Raw genomic sequence first — 12,500 nt, 5'->3', positions numbered from 1 at the left:
CTCTACAGGCAGACTGCAGACAACAAGGCACTCTGGACATACACTAGTGTGTGTGTGGGTGTGTGTGTGTGTGTGGGTGTGTGTGGGTGTGTGTGTGTGTGTGTGTGTGTGTGTGTGTGTGTGTGACACCTACATGAGTGTTAAGTGCTTGTAATTGGAGAGTTCCACTGGAACTTGTGTGAGCTGGTTACCATCCAGATACCTAGAGAGAGAAAGAGAGAGAAAGAGAGAGAAAGAGAGAAAGAGATAGATAGATAGATAGATAGAGAGAGAAAGAGAGAGAGAAAGAGAGAGAAAAAGAGAGAGAAAGAAAGAGAAATGAAGGAAGAAAAGAGATGAAGTTATTTATATGACAGACAGTCAGACAGTCAGTCAGACAGCCAGCCAGACAGACAGACAGACAGACAGACAGACAGACAGACAGACATAATCAGACTGCAGAGACAGACAGACAGACAGACAGACAGACAGACAGACAGACAGACAGACAGACAGTCAGACAGACAGACAGATCAGACAGACAGACAGACAGACAGACAGACAGCGAGACAGACAGACAGACAGACAGACAGATGAGGTCTCACAGTTCTGTGATGTCCTTGGGCAGTCCTTTAGGCAGGGTGCTGAGGTCCTTGTTACTACAGCGGACCACCGTATCCAGACAGCTACACTCTGCAGGACACCTCAACACTGGACTACAACTGTTCTCATCATTACCTAGAGGGAGAGAGGAGGGAGAGAGGAGGGAGAAAGGGAGGGAGGGAGGGAGGAGGGAGAGAGGGAGGGAGGGAGGGAGGGAGAGAGGGAGGAGAGAGGAGGGAGGGAGAGAGGAGGAGGGAGGAAGGGGAGGAGGGAGGGAGGGGGAGGGAGGGAGAGAGGAGGGAGAGAGGAGGGAGGGAGAGAGGAGGGAGAGAGGAGGGAGGGAGAGAGGAGGGAGGGAGAGAGGAGGGAGAGGAGGAGGAGGGAGGGAGGGAGGAGGAGGGAGGGAGGGAGGGAGGGAGGGAGGGAGGGAGGGAGGGAGGGAGGGAGGGAGGGAGGGGGAGGGAGGGAGGGAGGGAGGGAGGAGGGAGGGAGGGAGGGAGGGAGGAAGAATGATGTTTAAAGAAGATCATGTAAACTAATAGAACAGAGGAGGAATGTACATAACATATTCATGAGAAAGAATGGTGGCTGTTCTAGAGAACTGCTTCTAAACTCTAACCCTGACTGAATCTGGTTTATAACTAAGGTACCGTCGTCACAGGTGAAGCCCTGCTACGTCCTGTTTGGGGTTAGGGTTAGGGTTGGGATGGGGGTTAGTCTGTCTGTGTAACCTGGTCTCTTAGTTTCACAGATGAAGCCCTGCTTCGTCCTGTTTGGGGTTAGGGTTAGGGTTGGGATGGGGTTAGTCTGTCTGTGTAACCTGGTCTCTTAGTTTCACAGGTGAAGCCCTGCTACGTCCTGTTTGGGGTTAGGGTTAGGGTTGGGATGGGGTTAGTCTGTCTGTGTAACCTGGTCTCTTAGTTTCACAGGTGAAGCCCTGCTATGTCCTGTTTGGGGTTAGGTTAGGTTGGGATGGGGGTTAGTCTGTATGTGTAACCTGGTCTCTTAGTTTGACGTGGTCATTTGCTGTATTATGGATGAACGTCTATGTTTTGACCCATTAACTCTGCGTGGTTACAGGATTAACTCTGCGTGGTTACAGGATTAACTCTGCGTGGTTACAGGATTAACTCTGCGTGGTTACAGGATTAACTCTGCGTGGTTACAGGATTAACTCTGCGTGGTTACAGGATTAACTCTGCATGGTTACAGGATTAACTCTGCGTTGTTACAGGATTAACTCTGCGTGGTTACAGGATTAACTCTGCGTGGTTACAGGATTAACTCTGCGTGGTTACAGGATTAACTCTGTGTGGTTACAGGATTAACTCTGCGTGGTTACAGGATTAACTCTGCATGCTTACAGGATTAACTCTGCGTGGATACAGGATTAACTCTGCGTGGTTACAGGATTAAATCTGAGTGGTTACAGGATTAACTCTGCGTGGTTACAGGATTAACTCTGCGTGGTTACAGGATTAACTCTGCATGGTTACAGGATTAACTCTGCGTGGTTACAGGATTAACTCTGTGTTGTTACAGGATTAACTCTGCATGCTTACAGGATTAACTCTGCGTGGATACAGGATTAACTCTGCGTGGTTACAGGATTAAATCTGAGTGGTTACAGGATTAACTCTGCGTGGTCACAGGATTAATTCTGCGTGGTTACAGGATTTAGTCTGCATGGTTACAGGATTAACTCTGCATGGTTACAGGATTAACTCTGCGTGGTTACAGGATTAACTCTGCGTGGTTACATGATTAACTATGCGTGGTCACAGGATTAATTCTGCGTGGTTACAGGATTAACTCTGCGTGGTTACATGATTCACTCTGCATGGTTACAGGATTAACTCTGCATGGTTGGCAGGATTAACTCTGCATTTTTACAGGATTAACTCTGCATGGTTACAGGAAATACTCTTCATGGTTACAGGATTAACTCTGCATGGTTACAGGATTAACTCTGCGTGGTTACAGGATTAACTCTGTGTGGTTACAGGATTAACACTGCGTGGTTACAGGATTAACTCTGCATGGTTACAGGATTAACTCTACATGGTTACAGGATTAACTCTGCGTGGTTACAGGATTAACTCTGCGTGGTTACAGGATTAATTAAGCGTGGTTTTATGATTAACTCTGCGTGGTAACATGATTAACTCTGCGTGGTTACAGGATTAACTTTGCATGGTTACAGGATTAACTCTGCGTGGTTACAGGATTAACTCTGCGTGGTTACAGGATTAACTCTGCGTGGTTACAGGATTAACTCTGCATGGTTACAGGATTAACTCTGCGTGGTTACAGGATTAACTGTGCGTGGTTACAGGATTAACTCTGCGTGGTTACAGGGATTAACTATGCATAGTTACAGGATTTAGTCTGCGTGGTTACAGGATTAACTCTGCGTGGTTACAGGATTAACTCTGCGTGGTTACAGGATTAACTCCTGCGTGGTTACATGATTAACTCTGCATGGTTACAGGATTAACTCTGCGTGGTTACAGGATTAACTCTGCGTGGTTACAGGATTAACTCTGCGTGGTTACAGGATTAACTCTGCGTGGTTACAGTATTAACTCTGGGTGGATACAGGATTAACTCTGCGTGGTTCTGGATTAACTCTGCGTGGTTACAGGATTAACTCTACGTGGTTACAGGATTAACTCTGCGTGGAGTTACAGAGATTAACTCTGCATGGTTACAGGGATTAACTCTGCGTGGTTACAGGATTAACTCTGCACGGTTACAGGATTAACTCTGCGTGGTTACAGGATTAACTATGCATGGTTACAGGAAATACTCTGCATGGTTACAGGATTAACTCTGCATGGGTACAGGATTAACTCTGCATGGTTACAGGATTAACTCTGCATGGTTACAGGATTAACTCTGCGTGGTTACAGCATTAACTCTGCATGGTTACAGGATTAACTCTGCGTGGTTACAGGATTAACTCTGCGTGGTTACAGGATTAACTCTGCATGGTTACAGGATTAACTCTGCGTGGTTACAGGATTAACTCTGCATGGTTACAGGAAATACTCTGCATGGTTACAGGATTAACTCTGCATGGTTACAGGATTAACTGTGCGTGGTTACAGGATTAACTCTGCGTGGTTACATGATTAACTATGCGTGGTCACAGGATTAATTCTGCGTGGTTACAGGATTAACTCTGCGTGGTTACAGGATTAACTCTGCGTGGTTACAGGATTAACTCTGCATGGTTACAGGATTAACTCTGCATTTTTACAGGATTAACTCTGCATGGTTACAGGAAATACTCTGCATGGTTACAGGATTAACTCTGCATGGTTACAGGATTAACTCTGCGTGGTTACAGGATTAACTCTGCGTGGTTACAGGATTACCTCTGCATGGTTACAGGATTAACTCTGTGTGGTTACAGGATTAACTCTATGTGGTTACAGGATTAACACTGCGTGGTTACAGGATTAACACTTCATGGTTAGCAGGATTAACTCTACATGGTTACAGGATTAACTCTGCGTGGTTACAGGATTAACTCTGCGTGGTTACAGGATTAACTCTGCGTGGTTTTATGATTAACTCTGGCGTGGTTACATGATTAACTCTGAGTGGTTACAGGATTAACTCTGCGTGGTTACAGGATTAACTCTGCGTGGTCACAGGATTAACTCTGCGTGGTTACAGGATTAACTCTGCGTGGTTACAGGATTAACTCTGCGTGGGTTACAGGATTAACGCTGTGTGGTTACAGTATTAACTCTGCATGGTTACAGGATTAACACTGCGTGGTTACAGGATTAACACTGCGTGGTTACAGGATTAACTCTGCATGGTTACAGGATTAACTCTGCGTGGTTACAGGATTAACTCTGCGTGGCTACAGGATTAACTCTGCATGGTTACAGGATTAACTCTGCGTGGTTACAGGATTAACTGTGCGTGGTTACAGGATTAACTCTGCGTGGTTACAGGATTAACTCTGCGTAGTTACAGGATTTAGTCTGCGTGGTTACAGGATTAACTCTGCGTGGTTACAGGATTAACTCTGCGTGGTTACAGGATTAACTTTGCATGGTTACAGGATTAACTCTGCGTGGTTACAGGATTAACTCTGCGTGGTCACAGGATTAACTCTGCGTGGTTGCAGGATTAACTCTGCGTGGTTACAGGATTAACTCTGTGTGGTTACAGGATTAACTCTGCATGGTTACAGGATTAACTCTGCGTGGTTACAGGATTAACTCTGCATGGTTACAGGATTAACTCTGCATGGTTACAGGATTAACTCCTGCGTGGTTACAGCATTAACTCTGCATGGTTACAGGATTAACTCTGCGTGGTTACAGGATTAACTCTGCGTGGTTACAGGATTAACTCTGCATGGTTACAGGATTAACTCTGCGTGGTTACAGGATTAACTCTGCATGGTTACAGGAAATACTCTGCATGGTTACAGGATTAACTCTGCATGGTTACAGGATTAACTGTGCGTGGTTACAGGATTAACTCTGCGTGGTTACATGATTAACTATGCGTGGTCACAGGATTAATTCTGCGTGGTTACAGGATTAACTCTGCGTGGTTACATGATTAACTCTGCGTGGTTACAGGATTAACTCTGCATGGTTACAGGATTAACTCTGCATTTTTACAGGATTAACTCTGCATGGTTACAGGAAATACTCTGCATGGTTACAGGATTAACTCTGCATGGTTACAGGATTAACTCTGCGTGGTTACAGGATTAACTCTGCGTGGTTACAGGATTACCTCTGCATGGTTACAGGATTAACTCTGTGTGGTTACAGGATTAACTCTATGTGGTTACAGGATTAACACTGCGTGGTTACAGGATTAACACTTCATGGTTACAGGATTAACTCTACATGGTTACAGGATTAACTCTGCGTGGTTACAGGATTAACTCTGCGTGGTTACAGGATTAACTCTGCGTGGTTTTATGATTAACTCTGCGTGGTTACATGATTAACTCTGCGTGGTTACAGGATTAACTCTGCGTGGTTACAGGATTAACTCTGCGTGGTCACAGGATTAACTCTGCGTGGTTACAGGATTAACTCTGCGTGGTTACAGGATTAACTCTGCGTGGTTACAGGATTAACGCTGTGTGGTTACAGTATTAACTCTGCATGGTTACAGGATTAACTCTGCATGGTTACAGGATTAACTCTGTGTGGTTACAGGATTAACTCTGCATGGTTACAGGATTAACTCTGCGTGGTTACAGGATTAACTCTGTGTGGCTACAGGATTAACTCTGCATGGTTACAGGATTAACTCTGCGTGGTTACAGGATTAACTGTGCGTGGTTACAGGATTAACTCTGCGTGGTTACAGGATTAACTCTGCGTAGTTACAGGATTTAGTCTGCGTGGTTACAGGATTAACTCTGCGTGGTTACAGGATTAACTCTGCGTGGTTACAGGATTAACTTTGCATGGTTACAGGATTAACTCTGCGTGGTTACAGGATTAACTCTGCGTGGTCACAGGATTAACTCTGCGTGGTTACAGGATTAACTCTGCGTGGTTACAGGATTAACTCTGTGTGGTTACAGGATTAACTCTGCATGGTTACAGGATTAACTCTGCGTGGTTACAGGATTAACTCTGCATGGTTACAGGATTAACTCTGCATGGTTACAGGATTAACTCTGCTTGGTTACAGGATTAACTCTGTGTGGTTGCAGGATTAACTCTGCGTGGTTACAACAGAAACAACTAAAAAAGTTAATTAAGTAGTGTGCCAGAATGGCTCATAGGAGCAGGAGGCAACGAGAGACAGCTTGTTTCTATAGTGAGACAGCTTGATGTACAGTGCACCCCCTGGACAGGACACTAGTCTATCTCCTGTTTCTGTAGTGAGACAGCTTGATGTACCAGTACACCCCCTGGATAGGACACTAGTCTATCTCCTGTTTCTGTAGTGAGACAGCTTGATGTACCAGTACACCCCCTGGACAGGACACTAGTCTATCTCCTGTTTCTGTAGTGAGACAGCTTGATGTACCAGTACACCCCCTGGATAGGACACTAGTCTATCTCCTGTTTCTGTAGTGAGACAGCTTGATGTACCAGTACACCCCCTCGACAGGACACTAGTCCATCTCCTGTTTCTATAGTGAGGCAACTTGATGTACAGTGCACCCCCTGGACAGGACACTAGTCTATCTCCTGTTTCTGCAGTGAGACAGCTTGATGTACCAGTACACCCCTGGACAAGACACTAGTCTATCTCCTGTTTCTGCAGTGAGACAGCTTGATGTACCAGTACACCCCCTGGACAGGACACTAGTCTATTTCCTGTTTCTGTAGTGAGACAGCTTGATGTACCAGTACACCCGTAGTGAGACAGCTTGATGTACCAGTACACCCCCTGGACAGGACACTAGTCTATCTCCTGTTTCTGTAGTGAGACAGCTTGATGTACCAGTACACCCCCTGGATAGGACACTAGTCTATCTCCTGTTTCTGTAGTGAGACAGCTTTATGTACCAGTACACCCCATGGACAGGACACTAGTCTATCTCCTGTTTCTGTAGTGAGACAGCTTGATGTACCAGTACACCCCCTGGACAGGACACTAGTCTATCTCCTGTTTCTGTAGTGAGACAGCTTGATGTACCAGTACACCCCCTGGACAGGACACTAGTCCATCTCCTGTTTCTATAGTGAGGCAACTTGATGTACAGTGCACCCCCTGGACAGGACACTAGTCTATTTCCTGTTTCTGTAGTGAGACAGCTTGATGTACCAGTACACCCCCTGGACAAGACACTAGTCCATCTCCTGTTTCTGCAGTGAGACAGCTTGATGTACAGTACACCCCCTGGTCAGGACACTAGTCTATCTCCCTGTTTCTGTAGTGAGACAGCTTGATGTACCAGGACACCCCCTGGAGAGGACACTAGTCTATCTCCTCTTTCTGTAGTGAGACAGCTTGATGTACCAGGACACCCCTGGACAGGACACTAGTCTATCTCCTGTTTCTGTAGTGAGACAGCTTGATGTACCAGTACACCCCCCTGGACAGGACACTAGTCTATCTCCTGTTTCTGTAGTGAGACAGCTTGATGTACCAGTACACCCCCTGGACAGGACACTAGTCTATCTCCTGTTTCTGTAGTGAGACAGCTTGATGTACCAGTACACCCCCTGGACAGGACACTAGTCTATCTCCTGTTTCTGTAGTGAGACAGCTTGATGTACCAGTACACCCCCTGGACAGGACACTAGTCTATCTCCTGTTTCTGTAGTGAGACAGCTTGATGTACCAGTACACCCCCTGGACAGGACACTAGTCTATCTCCTGTTTCTGTAGTGAGGCAGCTTGATGTACAGTACACCCCCTGGTCAGGACACTAGTCTATCTCCTGTTTCTGTAGTGAGACAGCTTGATGTACCAGGACACCCCCTGGACAGGACACTAGTCTATCTCCTGTTTCTGTAGTGAGACAGCTTGATGTACCAGGACACCCCCTGGATAGGACACTAGTCTATCTCCTGTTTCTGTAGTGAGACAGCTTGATGTACCAGGACACCCCCTGGACAGCACACTAGTCTATCTCCTGTTTCTGTAGTGAGACAGCTTGATGTACAGTACACCCCCTGGACAGGACACTAGTCTATCTCCTGTTTCTGTAGTGAGACAGCTTGATGTACAGTACACCCCCTGGACAGGACACTAGTCTATCTCCTGTTTCTGTAGTGAGACAGCTTGATGTACCAGTACACCCCCTGGACAGGACACTAGTCTATCTCCTGTTTCTGTAGTGAGACAGCTTGATGTACAGTACACCCCCTGGACAGGACACTAGTCTATCTCCTGTTTCTGTAGTGAGACAGCTTGATGTACCAGTACACCCCTGGACAGGACACTAGTCTATCTCCTGTTTCTGTAGTGAGACAGCTTGATGTACAGTACACCCCTGGACAGGACACTAGTCTATCTCCTGTTTCTGTAGTGAGACAGCTTGATGTACCAGTACACCCCCTGGACAGGACACTAGTCTATCTCCTGTTTCTGTAGTGAGACAGCTTGATGTACAGTACACCCCCTGACAGGACACTAGTCTATCTCCTGTTTCTGTAGTGAGACAGCTTGATGTACCAGGACACCCCCTGGACAGGACACTAGTCTATCTCCCTGTTTCTGTAGTGAGACAGCTTGATGTACCAGGACACCCCCCTGGACAGGACACTAGTCTATCTCCTGTTTCTGTAGTGAGACAGCTTGATGTACCAGTACACCCCCTGGTCAGGACACTAGTCTATCTCCTGTTTTTGTAGTGAGACAGCTTGATGTACCAGTACACCCCCTGGACAGGACACTAGTCTATCTCCTGTTTCTGTAGTGAGACAGCTTGATGTACAGTACACCCCCCTGGACAGGACACTAGTCTATCTCCTGTTTCTGTAGTGAGACAGCTTGATGTACCAGGACACCCCCTGGACAGGACACTAGTCTATCTCCTGTTTCTGTAGTGAGACAGCTTGATGTACCAGGACACCCCCTGGACAGGACACTAGTCTATCTCCTGTTTCTGTAGTGAGACAGCTTGATGTACCAGTACACCCCCTGGTCAGGACACTAGTCTATCTCCTGTTTCTGTAGTGAGACAGCTTGATGTACCAGTACACCCCCTGGACAGGACACTAGTCTATCTCCTGTTTCTGTAGTGAGACAGCTTGATGTACAGTACACCCCCTGGACAGGACACTAGTCTATCTCCTGTTTCTGTAGTGAGACAGCTTGATGTACCAGGACACCCCCTGGACAGGACACTAGTCTATCTCCTGTTTCTGTAGTGAGACAGCTTGATGTACCAGGACACCCCCTGGACAGGACACTAGTCTATCTCCTGTTTCTGTAGTGAGACAGCTTGATGTACCAGGACACCCCCCTGGACAGGACACTAGTCTATCTCCTGTTTCTGTAGTGAGACAGCTTGATGTACCAGTACACCCCCTGGAAAGGACACTAGTCTATCTCCTGTTTCTGTAGTGAGACAGCTTGATGTACAGTACACCCCCTGGACAGGACACTAGTCCATCTCCTGTTTCTGTAGTGAGACAGCTTGATGTACAGTACACCCCCTGGTCAGGACACTAGTCTATCTCCTGTTTCTGTAGTGAGACAGCTTGATGTACCAGGACACCCCCTGGACAGCACACTAGTATATAGCAGGGCATTACCCCCAATCCATCTCCTTAATGCTGAGTGCAGAGACGAAATTGGGTCCCATTTTTACAGTCTTTGGTATGACTCGGCCGGGGATCGAACTCCCAACCTTCCGATCTCACGGTGGTCACTCTAACCACAAGGCGACGGAGTTGGTCGAAGTTGGTCAAAGGGTTAAGTTTAGGTATTCATTTTGAGGGGTTAAGATTAAGTCCCCTCAGTCCTCCCCTAGAGCACAGTCAGTCCTCCCTTAGAGCACAGTCAGTCCTCCCCTAGAGCACAGTCAGTCCTCCCCTAGAGCACAGTGAGCTGCCGTGGTGTAGTGGTCAGTCAGTCCTCCCCTAGAGCACAGTGAGCTGCCGTGGTGTAGTGGTCTAAACAGTCAGTCCTCCCCTAGAGCATAGTGAGCTGCCGTGGTATAGTGGTCAGTCAGTCCTCCCCTAGAGCACAGTCAGTCCTCCCCTAGAGCATAGTGAGCTGCCGTGGTATAGTGGTCAGTCAGTCCTCCCCCTAGAGCACAGTGAGCTGCCGTGGTGTAGTGGTCAGTCAGTCCTCCCCTAGAGCACAGTGAGCTGCCGTGGTGTAGTGGTCTAAACAGTCAGTCCTCCCCTAGAGCACAGTGAGCTGCCGTGGTGTAGTGGTCAGTCAGTCCTCCCCCTAGAGCATAGTGAGCTGCCGTGGTGTAGTGGTCTAAACAGTCAGTCCTCCCCTAGAGCACAGTGAGCTGCCGTGGTGTAGTGGTCAGTCAGTCCTCCCCTTGAGCATAGTGAGCTGCCGTGGTGTAGTGGTCAGTCAGTCCTCCCCTAGAGCATAGTGAGCTGCCGTGGTGTAGTGGTCAGTCAGTCCTCCCCTAGAGCACAGTGAGCTGCCGTGGTGTAGTGGTCTAAACAGTCAGTCCTCCCCTAGAGCACAGTGAGCTGCCGTGGTGTAGTGGTCAGTCAGTCCTCCCCTAGAGCACAGTGAGCTGCCGTGGTGTAGTGGTCTAAACAGTCAGTCCTCCCCTAGAGCACAGTGAGCTGCCGTGGTGTAGTGGTCAGTCAGTCCTCCCCTAGAGCACAGTGAGCTGCCGTGGTGTAGTGGTCAGTCAGTCCTCCCCTAGAGCACAGTGAGCTGCCGTGGTGTAGTGGTCTAAACAGTCAGTCCTCCCCTAGAGCACAGTGAGCTGCCGTGGTGTAGTGGTCAGTCAGTCCTCCCCTAGAGCACAGTGAGCTGCCGTGGTGTAGTGGTCTAAACAGTCAGTCCTCCCCTAGAGCACAGTGAGCTGCCATGGTGTAGTGGTCAGTCAGTCCTCTCCTAGAGCATAGTGAGCTGCCGTGGTGTAGTGGTCAGTCAGTCCTCCCCTAGAGCATAGTGAGCTGCCGTGGTGTAGTGGTCAGTCAGTCCTCCCCTAGAGCACAGTGAGCTGCCGTGGTGTAGTGGTCTAAACAGTCAGTCCTCCCCTAGAGCACAGTGAGCTGCCGTGGTGTAGTGGTCAGTCAGTCCTCCCCTAGAGCACAGTGAGCTGCCGTGGTGTAGTGGTCAGTCAGTCCTCCCCTAGAGCACAGTGAGCTGCCGTGGTGTAGTGGTCAGTCAGTCCTCCCCTAGAGTACAGTGAGCTGCGGTGGTGTAGTGGTCTAAACAGTCAGTCCTCCCCTAGAGCACAGTGAGCTGCCGTGGTGTAGTGGTCAGTCAGTCCTCCCCTAGAGCACAGTGAGCTGCCGTGGTGTAGTGGTCTAAACAGTCAGTCCTCCCCTAGAGCATAGTGAGCTGCCGTGGTGTAATGGTCAGTCAGTCCTCCCCTAGAGCATAGTGAGCTGCCGTGGTGTAGTGGTCTAAACAGTCAGTCCTCCCCTAGAGCACAGTTAGCTGCCGTGGTGTAGTGGTCAGTCAGTCCTCCCCTAGAGCATAGTGAGCTGCCGTGGTGTAGTGGTCTAAATAGTCAGTCCTCCCCTAGAGCACAGTGAGCTGCCGTGGTGTAGTGGTCAGTCAGTCCTCCCCTAGAGCACAGTGAGCTGCCGTGGTGTAGTGGTCTAAACAGTCAGTCCTCCCCTAGAGCACAGTGAGCTGCCGTGGTGTAGTGGTCAGTCAGTCCTCCCCTAGAGCACAGTGAGCTGCCGTGGTGTAGTGGTCAGTCAGTCCTCCCCTAGAGCACAGTGAGCTGCCGTGGTGTAGTGGTCAGTCAGTCCTCCCCTAGAGCATAGTGAGCTGCCGTGGTGTAGTGGTCAGTCAGTCCTCCCCTAGAGCACAGTGAGCTGCCATGGTGTAGTGGTCAGTCAGTCCTCCCCTAGAGCACAGTGAGCTGCCGTGGTGTAGTGGTCAGTCAGTCCTCCCCTAGAGCATAGTGAGCTGCCGTGGTGTAGTGGTCTAAACAGTCAGTCCTCCCCTAGAGCATAGTGAGCTGCCGTGGTGTAGTGGTCAGTCAGTCCTCCCCTAGAGCATAGTGAGCTGCCGTGGTGTAGTGGTCTAAACAGTCAGTCCTCCCCTAGAGCACAGTGAGCTGCCGTGGTGTAGTGGTCAGTCAGTCCTCCCCTAGAGCACAGTGAGCTGCCGTGGTGTAGTGGTCTAAACAGTCAGTCCTCCCCTAGAGCACAGTGAGCTGCCGTGGTGTAGTGGTCAGTCAGTCCTCCCCTAGAGCACAGTGAGCTGCCGTGGTGTAGTGGTCAGTCAGTCCTCCCCTAGAGCACAGTGAGCTGCTGTGGTGTAGTGGTCTAAACAGTCAGTCCTCCCCTAGAGCATAG

The 12,500-nt window shown here is 48.8% G+C and overlaps 1 pseudogene; it reads right to left on the bottom strand.

Annotated features, from left to right (window-relative positions):
- Window positions 1-12,500, bottom strand: part of LOC123485663 — a 60,242-nt pseudogene that overhangs the window by 35,567 nt on the left and 12,175 nt on the right.

Source organism: Coregonus clupeaformis, unplaced genomic scaffold (assembly GCF_020615455.1).
Source record: "Coregonus clupeaformis isolate EN_2021a unplaced genomic scaffold, ASM2061545v1 scaf0786, whole genome shotgun sequence".
In the NCBI taxonomy this organism is placed as follows: domain Eukaryota; kingdom Metazoa; phylum Chordata; class Actinopteri; order Salmoniformes; family Salmonidae; genus Coregonus; species Coregonus clupeaformis.
Note: the sequence above shows the minus strand (reverse complement) of the source record. Positions and strands in the feature narration are given on the sequence as shown.